Source organism: Falco naumanni, chromosome 1, assembly GCF_017639655.2.
Source record: "Falco naumanni isolate bFalNau1 chromosome 1, bFalNau1.pat, whole genome shotgun sequence".
Lineage (NCBI taxonomy): Eukaryota > Metazoa > Chordata > Aves > Falconiformes > Falconidae > Falco > Falco naumanni.
In genome coordinates this window covers 46,085,520-46,110,427 of record NC_054054.1, presented here as the reverse complement: position 1 = coordinate 46,110,427, position 24,908 = coordinate 46,085,520, and the positions used below count along the sequence as shown (strand labels likewise).

The 24,908-nt window shown below is 38.8% G+C and overlaps 1 protein-coding gene across 1 annotated transcript in view; it reads left to right on the top strand.

The window, feature by feature from the left end:
- FAM53A (family with sequence similarity 53 member A) overlaps positions 1 to 24,908 on the top strand; it is a 73,933-nt gene that overhangs the window by 46,889 nt on the left and 2,136 nt on the right. The gene's annotated exons all lie outside the window — the stretch shown is intronic.

The following is a 24,908-nucleotide window of genomic DNA, read 5'->3' as shown; positions in this document are numbered from 1 at the left end:
GAATTTGCAGTTTGCCAAGTTGTTGGAGACAATGCAAGTCTTGAATCTGATGCTTTTACCTCTTCCTGTCACAAATAAGATGAATTACCTAGATAGCCTAAAAAAAAATAGGAGAGTGGGGGTGGAAATGGTGTCTCTCTAGGGTCTGCAATTCAGAGACATCAGAGCTTAAGTAATCCAGGTCCTGTGTAATTCTCCCCTTCATTAGGAGGGTGAAGCTCCTTTACTTATAGCTCTAATTGCTAATTAAGTCCTTCATTTGTTAGAAGTAGCTTTTTAGGTTGAGTAATATTAGAGGGGAATATTTTTTCCAGTTCTGCACCGTAAATGATCTTGCAGTCAGGAACAGATTTAAGTTTTTTGTACTGAAACAGAACTGGTAACTCTGTTCCAAACCAGAGTTGTACAGGTTGAAGTTTGTCAAGAAGTGGCCTTGTGGGGTTTTCTAACCACAGCAGACCACTTTCTTATCCTAGTTATTTTTCAGAGACAGATTACTGTTTCTCTTACCTTGAACATTGTTGCCTGAAGGGGTTAGTCTGATGGTCTGACACATGGTTTGGAGAGCCTCAAGTCTCTGCCTCTTACTGTTGAATTTGGATGATATTCTGCCCAGCTGGGTTCTAAAAAAAAATAATTTAATAACATAGGTAATGGAACTTGAAAAGCTCCTTTGGTAACAGGCCTTGAGAAAGGAACCTTTCTGTAGGCATGTAAGCCTTTTTCTTCTAGGATGAATCTTACATGGTACAAACCTAAAGTATTTAATTGTTCTACTGAGAATCAACATTTTTGTCAAATGGCAGTTAAGCATCCTTACAAATTACATGTCTGTTTATTGGAAATAGTCAGGAGACATCATGCTGGCTTGCCTATTTCCACATGGTCTAAAAAGTTTTTTCCCCCCAGAGTGTTGCCAGCTTCTTTCCCTATTACTGGATCTGTGTGTACCTGCATGTGCTTATGTTTTATAAGGAAGTTGTGGACTATTTGCTGCTCTAAGCTCTCTTTTTGGAGGGAGGACAACAGAACTGAATGCTTGGAAGCAGGAGTAATTCTTTTTATATTACTGTGTGAGACCAGGTTGTGTGCTGAATTAAGTAGTTGAGACAGCTTGCCACTCTTCAGGTTCTGCTTCTTGTGTATTACTGTTCTAAGTCCCTTTTGGCTTTGCTTTGAGTTGTCTTTTCTGCTCTGCCTTTGCTTTTTGTTTAGGGATTTTTTGAGTTCTTTGGTCTGGTGTCAAAATCCTGTTTAGATTCCCTTGTAGAGAATAACTGTCTAGAAAACCAGCTGTGCCTTCTGGTGTTGAGCATTGCTAAATCCTGCTCTGTTTTCATTGTAGGAGTAAGAAATACCCTATACTTTCTACCAGAAAGATCTGGTAGATTTGAGTTCTCTGATCCTTTTCTGTGGGGTGGCATGGCCAACAGATGGGTAGTATCTGCAGTTCCTGTAGAAATGCACTGAGCTGGTCTTGGACTACTGTAGACACTGCCTTATGTGAATTATTGAAACGCTGCCTGACTAGTTAGGCTTGGTATCTAGTGACCTTCACACTTGCTGGATGGCTTAACTGTAGCCATAGCATATTTGAGGGCCAGGCCTCAGTGTCAAGCATCTGTGCAGCGATGTGAACTCCCTCAACACTGCAGAACTGTTTAGGTTGGAAAAGACATTTAACATAGAGTCCAACTATAATCCCACCCACAATTCCCTCCCGGACAGTACTGTTGTAACAGAAGGGTCATCCTTCCAGTATCCAAATTGGCTCAAATGTAATCATCTTCATTGAAATGTGATCATCACTTATTGAAACAGCACTTGTTATGGCTTGTACTTGTATTTTTCAGTGAACCTATTTCCACAATAGTTGTGGTTCTGAACATTTAACATTACCATATTAAATGGTAATACACTTAACATGGTTCTGGCTTTTTCTGTCTTAGCACATATTCTGAAAAATACAAAGACCTTTAGGGAGCCATGATGTAAGTTGTAAAAGTAGGATGTATGGCACAGTCAGCAACCAGATGAAGTAGCAAAAGGGTAAAAACTTCCCCAAAATTCTGTTCCCAAACACAATTTAGGGGTGTCTTTTTTTATTATTTCCCACTGTCAGCAGTTTGACATCTGGAAGTTAATGTCTTAAAGCTCTGGGTTATAAAAAGCATACTTTTATACTTCAGGAGGGGGTGCTGGCATCTGAGGGGGGAAGGAAGGAATGTCCTTTGCAGCCTTGCTAGTTTATGCTCTTTGGCTATGAGTAGTTCTTAATGCCTGTATTCCAATTATTATTTTCCTGAGCAGCACGATTTGTAGGACTGATGTTCTTGAGATGGCCTTTGGTTTTGAGTGTCTTATTAAGCATAAATGGTGTTTCTCCTTCAGGTGTGAGTCTACTGATACATGCTGTACCTTCTACCTTGGGAGTTCCTCATGCACCTGTGAAATAACTTCAGTTCAGATTCTTGTTCTCCTGAGTAGTGATGAAAGCAGTTGCCAGTCACATGATGCAAAAATCAATATACTGCAACTGAGTGGCAATGTGGGGTGTTTCTCTGTCCCAGTCAGAGTGCCACAGTAACTTGTGGGAGTAGCAGGAACTGTGACCTAAATAGGAAAGAGATTCAAACTAGTGCTACAACATATTGTCTTGCAGAGCATAACAAGTGACAGGTTTGGGACACTTTGAATTTCTGCTCTGTTTATTTTGAAAAGACCTTTTTTGCTTTGATATCTTATGGGAAAGACTGCAAACAGTGCTCCTTGGCTGCTTTAGCTGCTGTCATACATGTTTTTTTCTTCTGTTGTGGTGAAGACCTTCCCTTATTACGAAAGAAACTTCATATTGTGCCTCCAGTGGTGGGGGATCATTTGATCTATATCCAATCAGAGCAGGGGTTAAGTCCAGTTTTGTGGTGATAATGTAGTTTGTAATGCATACTAGTGGTTTTTAGTTACAGCAGTAAAGTAACAGGTTTGTGCTTGGAAACTGTAAAACTGAGCATTACAGAGAAGGAAATGAAGAGGAATGGCAGGATGTTGAAATACATTTTTAGTGAACAGTCATATTTGTAATAACCTCTAATCTGTAAGAACAAACCTCAACTGAACTGTTAGCGAACTATGTCCTTGTTAACTCCCTCTGCATTAAGGCTTCTTTCCCTTCTACATATTCATTTCAGATCAGTCATATTTAAATTCTTTAATGTGATTCATGCCTACTTTGATTTGTTTTGGTTTTTATCCCTCCTCTATCTGAAAAGGCTGTGTGTACACAGAGTAAGGCATAGGGTGATACTCCATTCCCTAACAAGTAAGGTAAATGAATTACTGATACTCAAGTGCTTCAGGTGGTGTGAGGTTTTTTATGTTAGACTGTAGTGTCTGGATTCTTGCTTCTCAAACTTAAATTTTAGGTGCTAGAAGCCTGAAAACTAGTAAGCAAGATACTCTGGAGTGTTTCTCAGAGCTGAGTATGCGTGAATGACTACTAGTGATGCCTCTTTTCCCCTTTTATTTTCTGGGTTTAGTGCACATTTTGTTTCCTTTAGGAAGCTACATGGATCAACTAAATGCACTAGTTTCTAGTTAATCTATTTATTAGTTTTCTCTTTCTGTACTCCATACAGTTGAACAGAGCTTGGGACAGCTTCCTTTTATAAATGTTTCTGTTCACTTTTTTCTAAAAAGAAATCTTGCGTAGGAGTGCTAGTCTGTCACAAAGGCTGTTTAAATGTTGGTTCCTTGTTACTTTACTGTAGTTAAGGTAGAGCTCTCGGAATACATTTTATTTTGTACTAGGCTGCTTTCACCCTTCACTTACCAACTTGTGTTCAAAGCGTGGGTTTTTTTTGTGTGTGATCTACTTAGATTCAGAGGTTTATTATAAGCTTGTTCTTGTGTAACACTCCCCACCCTACCAGTTTCTCTTTTGCAGCTGTCTTGGTTAGGCTTAAATTCTGTAGAAACATCAAAATATGACTAATATGAGTTTTAAGTGAAACTGGATTTTAGTGTTCATTCCCAACACAGTTGACTTATTCTTTGTGCCAGTTTTCTAATATGAGGTTGCAAGAGGGATCTTAAACTTAGTCATGGCTGATTATATCACTTGTCCTTATGTGAGTGTGTTCTCTGGAGCTGGTTCTTTAGCTCTTCATTACCAATTGATCCCTCTACAGTATGTACATTTAGAGAACAGTTACTGCTGATTATCCTTTTCTCTGTGCTAAGTAAAACAGGCTCTTCTGAAGTAACATTTCTGTGAATCTTTCCTACCTCCACCTCCTGTCTTGAAACGCTATAATTTTTTCCTGCTTTGGGTCTGCTTTTGCTTTGTTCTGTCTCCTTTTACGGCTGTATTGTGTTGGTGACTGCAGTCACTTGTTTTTCATGTCCTGCTCTGACCCTTCCAACTGATGAATTCCTCATGATGCAGTTTGATAGTGTGACCTTGTGCTTTTCTATAAATGTGCCTATGATATCATTTCAATCAAGTTCCTGAATATTCCAGCCTTCCCTTATGTGGTTGATGCCACTCAATGTTAACTAGTGAAGTGCATTAGTACAATGTACTCTTTTGGGCTTTTTTCTCCCCCTCTTAACCAGTCCTCAGATGCATCATCTGTAAATGGCCACTTCTTTGTGCAGTTGTTTTGTATGTTGATTAGGTCTCGCTTCTATATGAGGTTCTTGCTATTGCTGCACTATGTCTGGCAAAATTAACGTATAATCTTTTAGGTGTTTGAGGTAGATGGCGTAAGAGTTGAGAGCAGGTTTGTGTCTCATTGGAGGTAAACATGCCAGTACTGTTAAGTACATAAAACTAGAAGAGCCATAGTTCTTCTAAAACCATCTGATCATAATGACCACTGGATGGACATTGAGGAAAACATTTAAGAGAAAAATATTCTCCTCGGGACTTGTTTTTCTACATACTTTTGTAGAGTAAGCAATTGAGCTTCAATGCTTAGTTTATTTTTTGTAGGCAGATCAAGTTTGTTGCTGTTAGGGTTTTTAATACAGACTATATCTTGACGTACGCCAAGCACTGTTGTCATAGCATGGCTTTGGAGAACTAACCCTTTTCCTTTTGGGATAAGGCATAGCTTCTGAGGCTAGTTGTGTCATGCTGTTGTTATGGGCCCCCTTGGACTAAAGTCTGGTTGTTTAGCAGCCTTGCCTATCTTGTGTATGGAAAAGTGTTTTAACCTGCTTTGACTGTGTCAATGAGGGTAAGTAGAATACAATTAATTACTGTGCCGAGAGGAGGGTGTGATCCATTCAGTTCTAAGGGGTTGAAGATGTGCCAGAGCTGAGGCTTTTTTCTGGAGCTATATTCTGGCTTAGGTCTGTTTCTTTGGATAGCAGAAATGGGCATGTGCAAGAAAACAGAATTAGTACTCATAATTCAGATACAGTTCAGAGGCTTTTAAAAAACTTTTTCAAGTCTCCACCCAAGAAACTTCCTGTGAAATCAGTACACACAGAAAGAGCATAAGGAGGTCCTAGATTTTAGCTGGATTAGTGCAGAAGACTCATCTTTTGTGGGGGTTTTGATGTTCAGGAAGACCTTTTGAATTCAGTGCGGTATATAAACATATCAGAAAAAATAACTTCCTTGAAACTTTTGTTTGTAAGACTACTTCAGGTATAAATGACTGCTGTGGATTTTTGGTGAAAGACTAAAATTGGCTTACAGCAGCTGCAGCTGCAGTCCTGATAAAAATTGAGGTTTTGTTGCTGAAATTACAAGGGTGAAGACTTTTGTGTATTTGTGGAGGGGAGCTTCCAACTTCAAAACCAGAAAGGCTTAAGTTTCCAAAAACCTAGGGGAATCTTTTCAGTATTTTAGAAGAATTATCTGGGAGTAGGCAATATCAAGAAGGCCTATAAAGTTTGTGCCGCCCTTTGGTGTGGTGGAAGGGGGGAGAGCTGTAGAAAGAGCACACAATGCTAATACGCAGTCTGTTGGTTAGGATTTTGAGTGCTACTGGGAAATCCCCACATAGATTCCAGAAGTCAAATAGTCAGATGAATGAGGTTTTTACTGTGTGTTTTGAAGCAAAGGATTAAATAATTTTTGATAAAGTTCTTTATGGCAGGAGTCAATATGGTCATTTCAGGCAAGTCTATATAAAAGAAAATGAAGAGGAGTAAATGAGACTGAAGTTCTTCTAAGTCTTGCTAGCTTCTTTCTATCTAGATGTTAGGGGTTGTCCACCTTTCTGTGCAAGCAGAGACCAGAAAATTAGTTATTCGAACATGCTTTTCTTCAGGTCCTGGAGTCTTGTTTTTCTTAGTTCTTGCATAATTCTAATTCATTTTTATGTACATGTAGCAGAAAACTGGTTACAAATTTGCTCATCAGAGATTGAAAGTATCAGTTTGGGGTGAAAAATGCTTGTATTTGGGTAACACAGGGTGAAGTTAGGACTCCTGTTGTTTTGGTACCAGAAGATGTTGCACCTTTTTTCTAGGTGACTAGCTGTTGTCATGGTTATAGTTCCCCTGCGCTGTTCCCAGTACTGGAGCTCACACCATAGATTTTGAGGTTACTTTGCCATGTGAACACATCTGCTGTGTTGTGTATCTGACTTCCAGGAAAATACTTTGATCAGGCATCACCTGTCTAGTTTAAATAAGCAATTAAATAGATCAAATAAATATTTGCATTAACTAGCAAATAAGATGGTACCATGGAGATTAGGTCTATTGTAATAATGAAGTGATGCAGAAGAAACGCAGCTCCTGAACAGAAGTTTTTACCTCTGAAGTGCAGTGGAATGTAGTCCAAGATGAAATCTAATTTCTAGTGTCATATAGGATATATGCAGGATAAGGAGTAGATATTTGTCTTTGTATTAAGCTTAATTTTGCTAGGTCAAAAGATGTATCTTGCTGACAGTGTATTTTTGATAAACCTGTAGTGACTAAATGTGTACTTTGACTTTAAACAGTAAAACTGCAAAAATGTGAAGAGTTTGTCTTAGGCCAAGCTTTTTGGAGTCTCAGCTGTAGCACCCTGTATGAAAGATGAACCTAGGTAGCTTTCCATTAGTGGTTTTTTTTAAGTTGCTGTACTGGTATGACACACTTCATCCCCTAGCAACCTTTTTTAAGACTTTTGAACTTGCAATAAGTAAAAATAACTTGGAACTTGGCTCATTTAGTGCTCTTTGAAATGACTGTTCCATTAATCTGGATGTCTGCTTACTAGTGCTTCCAGTTTAACTGCCTTCATATAGCTTTGAGAAAACAGCAGACATCCTCAGTTTTTAAGATGGACTGTTTCTGCTTGCTCCAACAGCATACTAAGCAGCCAACACTGGGGTTCTGTGTGCTTCTAACTTCATTATTAATGTGGCAAGCTTGTAAACTTTGACCAAATACCAAAGTGCTCAAACTTATATATAAAAACTGATCTAAAACAAAAATGCAATTTCAGTGAATATTTTTTTAAATGCAGGTAAAATGTTTTGGAGCAAATCTTGACAGGTCGTTTACTTTTTTGATCCAAAATCCTTTCTTCTGGGCATTATAAAGAAGGATGCTAGGGGAAACAAAAATACAAAATACTTCAGAAACTCAAAAAGGAGAGAGGATCAATTTATTTCATACTTCTGCAGCTTCTTGAACAAATTTGTCTTTCTCTAACCTAGGACCATTGCTTCCAGCTGCATGAAAGCCAGCGAACTAATCTGAACTTGTTTAATTGAATTTTCCTTAATGCATGGTATACAAGATGATTTGACAAGTTAATCTTTAGACTTATCAAACATCTTTCTCCTGTAGTAGGGAAACGCCCTCTTGTTTTAATTTGAAAACAGCTCTAACATTCTTTCATGCAAATTATTTTGCAGTATCAACAAAGGAAACTTGGTCTTTAGAAATGTTTTTTCCCCTAATCATAGCTTCAGTTTGACAACTTATTGTTTTAAGTGGACAAATTGTAGCAAGGTCCTGTGTATATACAACTGAGTTGAGTCTTGCCTATATAGCACAATTCTGTGAGGAAGGGTGTGAGTTTTGAAGGACAGTGACTATTGTGGAATAACTGAATATAGACACCCTTCTAGTGCCTTTTCCCATAGTCTTGTCTGTTTTCCTCTAAAAAATAAAAATGAAGGAGCTTGTCTTAGTATCTCAGAGGGGTGCAAAAAAGGAGCCTCTTACTTCACATTCAAATGTTTTACTGATGTATCTCTAGCACAAAGGGGTGGGTCTGCTTTTTTTCATGATGTAATAGGCGAAAATGTTGAGTTACGCTTTGGAGGCCTGTTGAAAATTGCTTAATTTCTTTCAGTATTTGCTGTACCCCAGCATTCCAGGTGTTGTTACGTAGTTTGCCTTGATTAGAAATATCAGTTTTTAAAATCTTACACTCAGAATTTTTGTGTAACTGTCTATCAGTAAAATACTGGCTTTTTTATTTCATTTTGCAAAGGACATGATGCTTTTTGCACAGGATTCAGTGCAGTAGGAAAAGAACATGCCATACATATTGTAAGGGGAAGGAGGAATGGTACATATCGCTGATAATTGGGTCTGCATCAGTACAGAGGCTTGGCTCTGTGTGTGTCCTCTTCTGGATGCTCTCACACTTCACTGAAGCCACTAGTATCTTCTCTGCGTCATGGATGTGAGTCTCTTCTCCTACCTTGTCCTTACCCAGGAAGTATGTATGTGGCAGGAGGCCACTTCTTAAAAAACTTTGTCTGGCTTTTGACCTGCTTAAGAAACTGCCTTGCCTCAGCCTAGCCTGAATAGTAAAGCCAGAGGGCACGTAGCCTACACAGTCCCGTGCAAGAGGTACAGTAGTTGGTCACAACTCAAACTCCATACATGATTGCTTGGGCTACCAAATACACACACGTTTTGTGTGAACACAGAATTTCACAGAGCCTTTAAAACCAGGGGTCAAGCAATTTAAGCTGTGCAAAGGTATTGTCCTTTGGGGAGAGGTTTTTGCAGATTGCAGGTTTTCTTCAAGCTGGCTTGTTCATACTGTATGAAGCTACTTGTTTTTTAATTTGTCTAGTTATATTTTAAGTGTCTCGGCTTTCAGTTGTTTTACATTGATCAGTATGCACTTTGGCTGTCTTCTGCTGCTTACTGTTAACAAGCATTAGTCAAGGAGAGCTTTGTGATATTTGCAATAATCAAACAAGAATACTGTGGTGTAAATTGTTTAGCAGGAGTAAAGTTCTTTTGAACTTGCTGAGCAACTTGATTTCAGACAGTGTGTTAAAACTTGTCCTTTTTTAAAGGTACACATTATAAAAGTAGATTGAAATAGGTTAAAAAAAAGATATGAAGTAGTATTACGATGTACAAGTAGTATGAAAGATCTTAAATGAGATCTTAAAATGCATGTGACAGGTGCCTTGTGGCTTAACTGTCATGTCCTATTTTGTAGCGTTTCAAGGTTACTTATAACTGCTATAGTGTGTGCTTCGAGTGGCAGAAGTCAGATGTGCTTGAAGCATAGTCGACACAGAGCCTCACTGGAAATTCTTCAATAATAGAATTGATATGGAGGCTGAGACTCCTGATGTGCTCTAAATCCTTAAAATGTAAACTTAGCGTGTGGGGATGTTTTTTTGCCTTCTCTCCTTTCAGCTCTTATAGATTATTTTGTGTAATAGCTTGCCTAAGCAGGTGGTTTTTTGAGTGTTATTCACTATACTTGTTTTAAGGATACTTACCTGAATCAAAATACGGTCTTCAATGTTTCAAAGTGGTTGTATACCACTAAGTGCTCAATGCATAGCAGTCACTGTGTTAAGCGTTTAAAAATATTATTTGGATAGGGTATGTAGCCCTTGTAACTTGTGTGTGTGTTACTATAGAACCAGAAATCATTTCAAGTTCAATTACCAAGGCTTATTAAAATTGCATGTCCCAGAATAAAAACCTTGCTTTTTAATTTTGTAAAGCTCATGTAGTTGGCACAGGAAGGTATGTTTTCAGGGCATGCAAGTGTGTGGTTGGGTTGGTAAACGACCCTTAAGCTTCTTAAATTTAAGTACTTTGTACTTGTGTACTAAATCAGGTGAGTAGAAATGAATTCATGGGACATAATATGATACAAAAATACTTAACTTTGCAGTGGAGTGTTTGACCTCTAGACTCACCTCAGATTTATAACTAAAGAATTACATACACTCATGTTGAAATACACTACTTCTGCTATTCATATTCTAAAATAACTGAATTCCTTCTGCTGTCCCCTCTCTGAGAGGGGGTGTCTCCTGGAGAGTTCAAAAAACAGTGTGGAGAAGTAAGACTCTTCTGTTCGCTCTGTTACTGAGCCCAAGCTACTTGTAACTGCAGAAAGCATAGACCCTTGGTAGTTAAGTAGCTATTAATGCTCTTAAGTGGCTTGAGTATACTGGAAAGAACTTAACTGATCCCTATCTTTTGATGAGCTATGGAGTTTTAATTGAGATCCAAACTATTTGGTTGCTAGCCTATCCCTGAAAAAAACCCCACCTTCCAAACTCAGGTTAGCTTACCCCTGCACTATGGTATTTGAGCTCTGCAGGAAGTGGGCAGCAGAAAGAATTCAGTTGTTTTAAGATAAACTCAAGTCAACCAGTACCTAGATGTCAAGTGTAATGTTTTTGTTGTCTTGTAGTGATACAGTCTGATTTCAAAACCAATTTGGTTAAGCTTTAGGGTACACTTCGATCTAGTAAGAATGTCATGTTCTTGACTGTTTAAGAGGAGTAGGAATCCACAGTGTAAATGCATACTTGCAATACCTGGAATATGCATCCACTTCTGAAATCTTAATTGCTAAAGAGCTTGAATCCCACATTATAGCTTAAGTATAATAAACTTGTTCAAAAGGTCACCAAATGCTTGTAGTAGACATAAGCCAGCATGTTCTTGTGAAGATACACAACTTTGACTATTTGTAGTAATTTAGCGTTTTCTACAGTTGCTGTATGTGTCATGTTCCTAGCAGAAGCATTTTATCAAGGGCCATACCACTCCATACTAGGAGGAGTTCATGCTGAACAACTTCCTAGCCTACAAGGTCACTTACTTTATTGATGTATTTATTGTAACTAGCTTCAGGAGACAGCAATTTGTTTGTGGCTGTTTAAAGAGCATATGTATATATTTTACACACACACATATATAAAGGCTTTTTAGTACCTTTTCCCCTGTGCTCTGCTTTTGGAGGCCTTGACATGGGAGCATGTTGCTGAATGGTGATTGTCATCAGGACTGAAGTAAAACTGTTCAAAATGCTAAGTAGCAGTTACAAGGTTATGAGGTTCAATAATTTGTTGCATGACCCTTTCCTGAAATCACACTTTTAGTGAAAACTACCTTGATTCTTTTGGAGCATTATTTTTAAAATCAAGGGTTGAAGGTAAACTCAGACTTCACTTACATACTATTAGCTACGTAAATTGCCAGTCTCCTAATGGTATCAGACTTTTGCCAGTATATGATTTCATACAGCTAGAACCAGATGTAGATCACTTTAACTTAGGCATGCTATGTAAGAATATTGGCTGAGGAAAGGTTTTTAGTGTTGGGGTTGTACATAAAAATTGCTTAGACCCCCCTTTCAGGCACTGGGGTGGAGGGGAGAGATCACATGGCTTAGGATATAAATGGAGTTTGTACAGATTCTTCTGACTTGCTACAGTTCCCTTCACTGGCATCCAGCCATCTCTCAAATGGGTATGGACTTGAGAGTTAATCACAAGTCCTTTCTTTGTGATCACTGATGTTTAAGGACAGATAACTGTTGTGTTTCTATGGCCATCTGGTGTGTAAGGGAAGGGTGGATGGGCAGATCCTAACAAGCCTCATCCTGGCTCTTTTTGCCATCATCTTCTCCAATTGCTTTCTGAGTCTAATTCATGTGTCCCTATAGTCCTGTCATAATGCATAATCTAAATATGCATATGTGCTAGCTAATAAGGTGTGAACTTTGTAAGACGAATAAGGTAGGTTACACATTCTTGAATCTGTGTAAAAGTGCATGTGTAAGACTGATATTGAGTGCAAACAAGTGAGTGTCCTTGCCCATATGCAAGTTAGATGCTTTAGTACAGTGCTTGCAGCAAGCTACATTTTGAAGACTTCCAGATATGTCGATGACATTCCTGGTTAATCACCAGTATTAATTTGTTCTCATGTTGTAATGTATTTGCAGGTTATGCAACAGCCTTAGGGAATTGAACTACAAGTTGAAAGCTTAGTTTTTAAACTTAAACATACTTGGCAATAGCTCTTAAATTTACTGCGACAGTTACAGTATATGTTGGCTTTTGTCCACATGCTTTATATGGCCACTGAAAGTACCACAGACTTTGATTCTTTCCTTTGAACAGCTTTATTGAACTTCTCTCGGTTGAGGCAGACTGTCCTCTGAAATGTGTCCTGTCAAAGTAGTACAGATTTGGAGCTGCTTTTTCCCCTTGAAAGGGATAGACCACTCGGCACATTGGTTGGTAGCAGCCACTGAGCTTTGCCTGGCAGATAGGGTGCAGCGGTTGCTGCTGGGTGTATGGAGATGCTTTTCACCAGGAGCAGGCTTCAGCATCCTGGCTCTGATCCTGGGAATGGCCTCACTGTATCACACTACCAAGTAGCCCTTCCATCTACCTGGCAGCTTGTTGTACTTGCTGTTGGAAGTGATGTGCCCTATGTTCTCCAGTGGAAAAAAAAAAAAAAGCAATTAAGTGGAAAGAAGCATCCCAAGGGCTGCTAGTTGGACAGCGCTGTTGTATTCCCTTCACACTCTAAACTTATTATCACATAATGCCAGTGCCAAGTGAACATTATTAATCAATAATATTGATTGAAAGTTTCACAGTCCTCAAGACCTGGTTGGAGCCCATTGTAATGGCTGTATGTCTGTCTGTCTTTGCATGTTTGTAGAATTAATTTTGACCTATATGTGACACTGTGTGATTTATTCTTGTTTTTTGCTGCATGTCTTCTACTTCTCAGGAATTCTTGACTTTGCACTCCAAGCCCTAGTAAACCAGCTTGCAACCCTTACTGCTGCTGCCCTTTGCAAAGAGTAATAGCTCCATGAGCTCATATTTTGCTGCCTTGCTCTAAAGCAAGATTTCTTAATCTGACACAAATAACAGTACAGCTTTCAAATACCTGTGCTACTATTTTGGGTAAAAAGGAAACTTCTGAGAGTCAGGAGGACAAGATGAATATGTTGAACTTAATCAGTATGCGAGTACCCAAAGCCTTGCTTCCCTCAATTCAAGGAACTGGCAACCCTTCACTCTGTCCATCTTGTCTTGCAGCAGGGGCTACCAGTATTATATCCCATACCAAAACCAGAATATAAATGTAAGCTTGAAGAGGTAATTTAAGGTTCGGGGGAGCTTCTGACTGCTGGCAGCTGCAGCTTGAAACCCCTCATCTTGCAGAAGCAAGGTGCTGGCAGCAGCTGCTTGTGATTTGTCTCCCCCTCTAACAGCAGCCTAGCCTGACAGAATGCACTTGTGACAAAATACCTGTGCGTATTAATGATGGTGAAATTTGGCAACTGTTGCCCAGAAAAGCACTGCCAGGAGTAAACACTTTTCAGATGGCTTAATGCAATTAATGATCAGTTGTTTCTTTCCAGATAGTAACCTGTTTTGTGTGAAATGCTTTGCCCCTGCATTAAAAAAAAAATCTCCTCGATTCTGTAACTGAAGACAACAACGTTTACTGTTGCATCAGCCCAAGACTGTCCTTAGCAATTTGATTTCCAGAACATGATTAGGAAGACTGCAGGATGGTAAATATTTGGTGTGAACTTTACTTGTGCTTTGGTTTAGGCTCTGCGAATTCTTTTAAATGGGCAAGGAAGAGGGAACTGTGTAGAACTATGCTCTTGCCGAAACAAGGGAACAAACTAGAAAAACAGATGGTGCTAAAAATAGTTTATTACTAAGGTCTAAATATGGGTCTGATTTTTTTGCCTTACAAATAATGCAGTTATAAATCCTGCTAGATATCAATAAGTATTGAATTAACTCCAAACTGCTGAGTGTTACAGAACTTTCTGGCAGCTTTCCAAGTTGGTGTTGCCCTTCATTCATAGGACCAACATTTAATTCCTTAACAGGGGAAACATGAAGAATTCATCCTCTTTGAATTGAAACATAGATGCAGGGAGCTTGAATGAGTGGCTACAGGGTAAGGCCATCCCGTTGCAGTGGAAGGAGAGCTGTGCTTGATGAGTTCCTGCTAGGTCGCAGCCAGGATGAATCTTTCTTTTCTGCAATGCATGAACAATCAAAGGCTCCTTTTTTATCTATTGTTGCCATGGACGGCATCCATTTAAAGTTCAAATTCCAGGAGGCTTGGGAAGAACGAAAGGAGATAGGAGTAGGCTGGGCTGGGAGATGACAGGCAAGCATCAAATGTGAGCTGAAGACAAGCCAGCATTTTGTCCTGTGACGGGATAGACCAGGCTGGTGGTACTGTTTTGAATGGATGGCTGGAAGTTTTTTTGGACTAGTGAATGAAACTCTACAGAGATATCAGGCGCAGAGAGCATCTGGCATTTTGCTTTCTTTGCATCAGCAGAGTGGGTCACAATGAAATTAGGCCTGAAATGGCATTTAATGAAGTGAGCCCTAGTGCTGGAAGTTCCCTGTGCTTTGACAGTGAGGGGGTATAAGCTTTGAGGGTAGTGAAGGAAAGGAAATATTAAGGGTAGAGTTGTGTCCCCCCCTTTATAAATGGCATTCTGTAACAAATGTCTTGCAAATAGCTGGAGCTTCTTGGAGCTGTTCAGAACTGCTGCTTTGTCATACCTGAATCTCGTTTTCTATGTTTATAGTACTTTTGTGCAAGCAATGTGCTAATAGGAGGAGGAGGCAGCTTAATATTTACTGCAGTTTTGCTTTTCCTTTCTGGCAAGTTCCTGTATGTACAAGTAAGTATGTGATGTTGAAAGAGCTAATGAGTACCAGACCAGCTGCATTTGACATTATGAGAAAAGGGGCATCTATTAACCCACAAACCAGGTTTCAGCCAGCTGTGGATATTTTCATTTTTAATTACTTAGCCTGTCATAAAATTGGATTATGCTAAAATTATTGGTGATGTTGTTCAGAATACAATACAATATTGATTTAAGAGCTATGGTTCAGTGTTATATTTAGGGTACTTAGAGTTAATGTGCATAAGCTGTGCCAGAGGGTTTAAAGAGAGGTGAAAGTACTTTTCTCAGGTTTTACCATCTGGGTTTTGGCAGGTGGCAGGGGATCAGTTTTTTTTTTTTCTTTGCTCTGAATTGCAAGAGATTGTGGCTAGCAGAAGAGTTGAGTAGTGTTTCATCATTGAGATGGGAACTTCTTCCAGATCTCTTGGCAAAAAAAAAAAAAAACCAATGTATTTTTTTAACTTTATTAGAAAATGAGTTCTGCCTCTTAAGTTTAACTTTGGTTGATTTTTGGGTGAGGAGGTTCTTTAAATATTCGGTATTCTTGTAATATATTGATCAAATTAATAGGTTGGTGTGTCTTTGTGGTACCAGAATGGAAGGACTACTTTAATTCTGAAACTAGGCTTTGGCCTTGTATACTCTGAAAATTCTCTTGTGAAACTTCCCTTGCTTTTTGACAGTCACTTCCTGACTTGATGCATCATCTTCTGAAAGAGACCTAAACCAAATTGATTCACCTGAGGCTTTTCTCTGCAGAGAGGTTTATTAAAATCACTTTGAAAAGTCTTAAGTTTAACTGTCACTTTGTCTTTTGTTAGTCTTGCCACTGCATAGATCAGTTCCTGCTGCATGTATATACTGGTACATAGCTGTGATAAAAGCAAAACAGATGTCTCCAAACATGTGAAAATGAACTGATTTGAATTTATCTACATCAATTACTGATGTCAATTTGTTCTTCCATTAGAATGGGAAATACAGACTTGTTTATATGCTTTTTTCAAGTATATACAAACTGAAGAGAAGTTTGTGTGGAGTTTTTAAAAGTTGTTAGGTGTGACTTTTAACAGAGTACAGTCATAAGCAGATATTTTCTGCGTAAGTGATCTGGGAGGTGTGATGGTTTAGTTTTAAGGTTAGCTGTAGAAAATTAAATAGCTTGACAGTACTCAGTTCTTTATGTGCTGCTGATGATACGTGCTTCTGCAATAAAAATTGAGTATTACCAGAAACTGAATTTTAAATAAATGAGACTTCTGACAGCTTTCCTGACTTCAGTTTTCATTATAGTAGTAACTATGTGACTAAAACTTAAAAGGCTTTTATGGTATGCTAGGAAGCTTGCAAGTTGTGGTAGTATAAACAAACTTGAGTCTTGAAAACAATGTGTACTACTTGAACATATAGCCATCTGAATGTTGCAAACTGATTTTATTATGAAATATTACAAGAGAGAAGAAAACTGAAGTTAGCTTAACTGTATGGTCCAGTTGTAGTGTTACCATAATGCTTTGGGATTTTGAATGTTGATCCTGTCTTACACAGAAGTTGTGTATGCTTTTCTTCTCTTCTGCTATGTAAATCTATGATGTATTTTAAAACATGCATTGTTGTTTTTTCAGTGCATGTGAAGGATAGAGGGCCACATACATAAGTCAGTTGTTTCCTGAGTTAACTTTTTTAAAGCATATTGAGCATCAACTGCTGAAGCATTGTCAGCTTTGGTATTTTGACCAATAAACAAACTTGTCCAAATTGTGTTTATCACACAGAAGCTTTAGCACAAGTTGACTCAGTATTAAAAGTATGTAGCAGGCTTGCCATTTCCTGAGCGACAGCTTCAGAAATGTTCAGAATGGTCCAAAATCAGATCCTAAGCTAGAAAAATGCATTACATGTATCATTGAAGGTGAATAGTGCTAATTCTGTTCTTTCTAAACAAATGTGTTGTGTTCAACTTCATATGTCTCTGGAAGTAATTAGGGGCAAGAGTCCACCTACAGTTTGAGTTAATGCTCCCACAAGAACTTATTGTTGTGATTTTTGTATTGAGTTGAGCAAAAGATTGATAACAGCACTTGTGCTTTGTCTGCGTGTGTATATACCCATGCGTGCCTGGGTGCACTTGTATAACAAGATCTTATGGCTTTGTTTTGGACAAGTATTTCTGTAGTGGAAAATTGGTCAGAAGAAGGGGGAGCTGTTCCCAAGCTGAGGTAGTGTTTCCCTTACTCTCCCAGCCCCCTCCCCTGGTAGAGGTGAACTTTATGGCCCAATTATAGAATCCCTTAAAATGTTAGTTATGATGGAGTGCCAGCATAACCCAATAACATAGGTGAGGTTGACATCTGTCAGTAACTAATGAGGGCGGCCTTAGAATCAGGATTTGGAGTTTACTTCTCTAATTTCTTATAAATTTGACCCATCATTTCAACGTATTTGCCATGAGGATTAAAAACTGAACATGCTAGATTTTTAAGAGAAGTTGGTACATGGGTGTACTCTGCAAAAGTCAGTGCATATGTGATTCAGTTGTGAAAGTAATTGTTTGCAGCTCATAGCAAAGTCATGAAGGAATAAGACCCTGGCTAAGCTGCTCAGGAATAGAAGCTCCCTATAAAAATAGATGACACGTAAGTGGCAGGAAATGAAGCCAATATGGTCATGTTTTGAAGGCATAAGGGTCAGATTCTGTCCTGTGTTGCTCTGGTGCATAGTCGGTCAACTTAAACCCTGTTATTTGAGAACAGTTTGGCATGGTAAAGTAAACTTCAAAATGTGACTGATTATTAGGACTTTTGTGGAAGCACAGCTACAGCTTTTTCCTCTTCTTGTTTGAATGCATCTAGTTAGAAACCTAGTAAAACTCCTAGGTTTGGAGGTAACTTTTTTGTTTGTTTTTCAGAGCTGATTGTAGTGTGCAAGTCTGTTAATTCCTCTGTTGGAGGAATAACACATTAGAAGGCTTTGGCTACCCAGGGTGGTCTTTCATTTTGGATCCTGAATGCTGAGATGATACTGCAAGCAATAATGTCTTGTTAAACAGTTTCTTGTTCTGCAGCTGAAACATGTTAGTGTATGCCTATGAAGGGATGTGTGGCTCATGTTAATGATGTGTGTTTCCATATTTCCCGGTGTAAAATGCAGAAAACTAAATGCATCTTTCTAAAATCTGTATGAATTAGATACTATTTAAATTAAATCTCAGTAAAATAATTTGTTATTGGTGAAGATGGTAATATGCACTTTGTTTCTTGTTTCTGGAGCCTGTATTTCTTAAAGGAAAAGTAAAAATAAGGTCTTGAATTGGGGAAGGTGGAACAACTCTGGCAAAACATGAATCATTTCTGTTGGGAGGGAGCACATGCTTACATTGTTTTCCTCTGTGCCCTTCTACTACAAAACCAGATGTGTTCATCACCCCTGTATGAACACAAATGGTGCAGCTGTTTGTTCATCACGCCATCAGTCATCAATGTAGTTGGCTGATGTGAATTTGCCAGGCTGAAGCTCTTGAGCTTATGCATTTCAAGCACAGTAAATGCCCAGTTCCAAACTGTCCAGCTCTTCAGTTCATCCATAAGGTGGATAAATCCACTATCCGTATTAGAGATGTGCTTAGGGTCAAGCAGGGTGTAGGAAAATAACTAGATGATGTGCAAAGATAGTTTTTTCCCTTAAGGCAGAGCAATTGCTTCGGTCCTGCAAGAAACCCCAAACTGCAGCTGCTGCCTAAGCAAGAGCAGAGCTAGAACCCATCTTCCAGGCCACTCTTCCTGCTATCTCAGTGCCCTTTTGAGTCTTTCCTGTGGTGCTGCTCTCCCTTTGAGGAAACCTCTATTCTAATGCATCAGTGCATTTCAGACAAACACTGCAGCTGTATCTATTAGTTGTCTTGTTTGGCTTAATCTTCTTTCTCCCTGGCCAAAGTCTTGTACTGTATTATTCAGCTGAACAAAGCAAATGTCATTATGTTCCACTTTGTTTGACATGATATTGATTATTAGCCAGTTCAGAACAGTTAAATCTACTGTGTGAGCCTCTTTTGTAGTTAATGGAATAATTCATAGCATCTGTAGGTATTTATGCTTGCTGGGCTGGTACTAAGAATAGCTGAAACTTTTCCTACTTAATTACATGCAGGTGAAATAGGTAGGCCTGGTGTTTGTAGAATATAATTCCACATTCTTATAATAAAAAGCTTGCATGATTTATACTCAAACAGGAAAAGTAAAAGGTTGTAGTTCACAGATATACTGAATTAGAAAATGTAAGATGCCAACATCTTAATTAAAATTCCATACTGTAAACTTAAAAATGCAGTTTAATGTTGGCCTGGGTTTTATATAAGGGGAAAATTGCCATGTATGTTCACCCTCTTTGTTAGTATTGGTGGTGAAGCATATTCTTCACTGTATTACATGGAGTACTGTGTTAACTCACTTAGCTTCCATTTTGTCTTTAAAAACAAAGAAAAAAGTTAATTCCTGTGATGAATGGTCCTGGACTTGTAGAAGCTGCTAAGCCCCAGCATCTGTGTTTCCTGCACTAAACTGCCCTTATCTGACCAAAAAGTAATTTAGGAAGGAAGGAGTGAAAAATAGCAGTAGTGTTTTGTCTGCTTGAATTCAGTTTGAACACCTTTTAGACTGACAAACTTTTCTTTAATTTGCTTAAATTCCTGAGTTTCTTCTGTTACATAATGTTGGAACTTAATTGAGCATGTGCAGGCTAAGCACATGAAGTGAGATAATTGTGCTGAGGGGGCCTGTGGGTTTTCTTCTCAGTTGTTTTAGATCTTTGCAAACCACTACAAGGCCAAGATGTAGAGAGGGTATTTAGCTTGTGTGGAAATTTAATTTCATATGTGGGGTGCCTATTATGAATAATTTTTATGTCTGAATTTGGGGCAGGGGGAAGCAGGTGTTCAGGTTGAACTTAATCTGTGGTGGTAGTAATAATCCCTGCTGTATTTGGGATCTGCCATGCCTGGGACTCCACATGTGGCTGTTTGGAACTTGGTGTGATAAGGATCATTTTAATTGGATCCATTTTAATTGAATCTTGTGAAGTTTCCTAGCTAAAACAAGTAGGCTATTGAAGGTCTGAAGACTGCAGTGCATGAGTTACCAAAATCTCCCCACCGGTGTGGGTGACCAGTGTGTGTGGACTGCAGTGGTGCCCAGGCAGAGAACTGAACCCCCAGCACCCCCCCAGTCTTTGTGCATTTTGTTTTTCTCATTTATATGCTTTAACTGACAGAAGCCACTGGAATAGTTATCTCGTGTGATGAAGAGCCTTACATTCTTGTGTATGTGAGTATAATTAGATAGATTCAGCATTTCACTTGAATACTTCTATTTCATTAAACCAAAGTATTTTCTAACTAATAGCACTAAATAAGCCATATTGAATCACAGGTTCTTACAGCTCATAATCAAAACTTACAAGGATACTGTGGCACAAATTAGAATGTAAGTGTAAAAAATCTAGGTCAATAAATAGATCAGCTTTCATGGCAGACTACACCAGAAAACTGCATGCTTAAATCTAGAACAGTCTGGCTAGTGCAAGATGAAAGCCTGTTACTTCATGATGCTGTTTAGCATCTGATGTGAAATGAGCTGATGTCGGTTTACTTCTCTTCCTGGGCACCTACATCTAAAAAATTAAAATAACCTTTGAAGATACAGCAGAGACAAAGTACTGAACAACTTTCATTTCAAGTCATAGCTATATCGCTGCATGTCAGCTTGGATAGATTTTTAACTAGGTTTTTGGCTTTACCTTATTTGACTACAAGAATTGCAGCAGTAATTTAATCTCTGATGTAAGGAATGGTTATTACAATTAAGAGTCTAATTAAATGGCAAAATAGTAGAGGTTCTTTGTTCTTTCTCATTCATGTCCAGTATTCCATGTTTTTTCTACTTCCTAGTTATAGATGATGAAATGAACGTTGCCTTTTTGAATATAAAAATACATGTCGAATTTCCAGGAAAATGAGGGATAACTGCAGAGCTGTGAAAAGTAAACAGCATTTTTTATTCCCAGAGTGAATTTGATCAGAGATTAGATTTTGCCCATGAAGGTGTCAGGAATTTTCTAGGGATTTGATTGTTTCCACGAAATACATAAACAGAAATGGTTTTGTAACTACTTGGCTTGTAGCTCAATGCAAGAAAAAAAAAGGCTTTTGATTTATTTCAAATGTATAGTTTAAAAATCTGAAATGGTTTTTGACCTGAAGTATTTTTTTTAGACACTTGAATTTAAAAACTTAATGTATTTCTACACCTTTGATTTCTCATTTGAGCAGGGAGAAATTCTTTCCCAGTTAACTTTGTTTTTTAACTTTTAAGAGTGTATTAGCAAGCTTCAAGCATGTAACATTATGAAGAACACTGTTGTCTTCCTCCTGTTTCCTCTCAACTGCAAGCTTCTTAAAGCTAAGGGTATCTGTGAATGTGGAAGTGTTCACAAAATGCTCAGTGCATTTCAAGACAGAAAAGTCAATCCAGTTGTCAAGAGCTTTACTCCACAGACAGGCTAATAGTTTGTTATATAAGCATGGCATTTTTCTTACTGTTTTTCACTTATGTGTAGTAGAAGATGCAGGGATGAGGCATGGGATATTTTTTAATCTATACAACCAGCTGATACTTGTAATGATTTATAATAAACACTGTACATGTCTCTAACTTGAACTGTCACAGGTAATGGTATTAATGGAAGTAATTAGATGTGTGAAGTGAAAATTCAGTTTATAGGGAGGGACACTGTTCTTATCTGTCAGTCATGTGTTGGCATGTTCAGAAGGCAGTTTTCAAACATGATTCACTGAGCTCCTTAGGACCAGCCTTTTGTGACAGTTCATTCTTATAACTTAAAGTCCTTCCTTAGGTCTCCCTCTTAGCTTCATTAAATGAAGTTCCTTCAATGTAATGGATTTGTACCATGGATGGACTTAATTGTTGCTGAAGCTAAACTGTAACCTCTTTGGGGACTGGTTAGTGTCTGAGATAAGAATTCATCATGCTGTACTTGGTGCTTCTGATCTAAAACTTAACTGTGGTGTGAGATACCATCAGTAGAGGCATTTGGTTTTGAACCAAACCATAAGAAACATTAAGTCCAGGAAGTGAAATAAGGACCTGTGAAGCCCTTAAAAGGGAGAAATGCAGTGCCTCTAACTTGCTTCTTCCCTGTCTCCATTGACTGCCTAGGTACAGGGAAGCAATGGGAAAAGCTGCGTGTTGCTCCGTGCTCAGGCTGCCTCTTCAGTGTTTTATGCTTAGACTGGTTGCTGATGTTCCAGGAAGTTGCAGGATCTCCTCCTCATGAGGACCACTGCATGACCCACAGCTTTCATATCACTGGTAGAGACCTTCACAGTCAACAGTACCTCTTAAAGGAGAATCTCCTGTGTTGCGCAGTCATAGGCAAAAGTCTCAGGATGGGACAGAAAGCAAGCCAGATAACTAGTCTAATTAGTCTGATTTCCCTCTCTTCCTAAACCTATGGCTTCACGGGGCAGCTCATCATGTTGTGATGAGTAGTGCTGAGAAGCAGTAGGATGAACTTAGGGCTTCTGGTGGTTTCAGGCTTCCTCTGTTCCTTGCTTTGTGCCAGCTGCTGCAGCTGCACCTCTTCAGAGCAGCTGTATCTTCCACCCCCATTCAAAACCGAGGGAGAAAATGGGTGGACTTGGTGTGTGATGGGGGCATGGGGAAGAAGCATGAGAACTGCTGCTCCTATTTTACACTAGGTTTTCATGCACATAAATGACTTATTTTCCCCTTGACTACTGTAGCAAATGCTCTAGTTCTGTTGCTAAAACAAAACCAACCTTTTTATTGCTTTTTATATTTGGAAAGTGATGTATTATGGGTTTCTGAACTAGAGGTTTAGTAGAGAGTACAGACATTAGCTTCCTTTCAAGCTACTCTGGCCCTTTCTTGTTTGCTTTGTATGGCGAGGGTCTAGAGAGATTTCTTTTATTTCCTTCCCCACCATTGTTTTCGGTACAAAGTTGTGGGTTTTTTTCTTAATATTCAGACATTTTATCGCCTCATTTCTTTTAAAACTCTGAGTTTCTTTTTTCTTTTTTTCATCGCACAAAAGAATACTTTTAGCTGATTGAGTTCTATCCATTGCCAACTGTGGACTCTTTTGTCTTGTTTAGTCCAGCATCCTTTATAAAATGAGGACCATTGAGCAAGTACTCGCAGGCTCCCCACTGAGCACAATTGTGCTTGAAAGGTGTGGTACTGTACCAGTGTAACATGTAAAGCTGCAGTTCAGAGGGCTTGAATGCATTGCAATTTCTACCTTTTGCTTTGTGAAAGAAGTGGGATTGTGCTGTGAGATAATAAATCCACCTATTTTTAGTTTGGTGAGGTTGTGACAAGTGGGTGAACAAAGAACCAGTTGAATGCACTTGCTGTTGTGTTGAAACCGGCTAAAAGTTCCCATTCAAGTGGTTTCAGCACAGTACAGCTAACAGGCAATTTTCCATTTATGTACACAAACCTTCTAGAAAGACAGCTGTGTGGTTGGATTAATTTCTAGCAGTAAATTGAATAAAAGATATTTTGAAGGGAAACTCAGGAATTCCTTTCTAAAACACTAAAAGCAGAACTTTCAAAGCTTTCCTTTATTTGATCCCTTTTCTTCCCAGAACTTACTGTAAGATTTAAAGAACTGAAAATATTGCCCCCTATATGGAGATACACAATGGGAAGTGTGTTCTTTTTCAAAGCTATGAGATAGAATTGGGATTAAAATATCCTTTAACACTTCAAAAATATACTGTTTTGCTTTTAAGTAAATATGAGAGAAATTCACACCTCTTAGTCATAAAAGAGCTCAAATGTTTGTACTTGAATAAGTGGTGAGCTGTACAGAAATGTTTTGAAAACAGGAATGTATTTTATACTAAAACTGTTTTCATGGGGGAGTGAATTTCAGAAATAGAATTCTACTTGTTCATGCAAGGTTATCGGTTTTGTTGGTGCTAGTCCCAGGCAAAATTGGATGTGGGTTTTAACAATATCTAACAAAGGCTTTGGTGAATCCCTCCTGCAGAACTATGGTCAACAGTCTTTCCCTGCCACACACACACGCCTCCCCACCCCCCGGCCCCTGAAAGGCTGATTCTGTGATGCAGGTCTTGGCGTTACATAAATCCGTTCTTGTTTGTGTCTGTCCAAGCAAACTAGATTATCCCTTATAGATCTGTCTGGCTTGAAACCTATAACTTGCTAATTAATCATATAATATATAACATAAGATACGAAAGTTGAACAAGAGAAGGGCTGTGTGTAATACAGGTATAACAAACCTCTGACCAGTAGTGAAGAGTGTTGCAGAGCGTCTTTGTGTGGTGCAGGCTTGGGGGATGCTGCTGCAGTGTCTAACCTGTGAAGAGATAACAATGGTCAGCCACCATCTCATAGCAGTACTGCTGTTTGCTCCTCAGCCTTGCTGTGCTGCAGCTGAACTCCAGAACTAGAGTCTTTTGCTTTTTACCTTTACCCAAGCTTTCCCTCCAACTTCCTCTGCAGATTGGATGTAGGGATATCCAAGGAACTGTATGAACTTAGAGTGGCAGTGGGTTTGTCTGCGAGATGTTCCATATATAACACTGACCCTAAGGGGTCAGCCAGATCACTTCATGTCAGTGAGGTTTCCACACTCTCCTCTCCTTCATCCAGTTGCATAAAAGTAAGGCTGTCTAATTCAATTTTTTTCTGAATTTGTGAAGTTTGGTTTAAAAAACACCCAAAGATACTAGTGAGCTGCTCATGTGGCTGCTGATGTGCAGTGGTGAAGCCTCTGGAATAGAGCATAACTGGGAATGTTATGGCGTTCCTGTTTCCTCCGAATCAACAAATATGGAATACTTAAGAAATTACAGACTAGGGGAGGAAGCTGAAAATGGGTGTGAAAGTTCCCTGTGGATGTA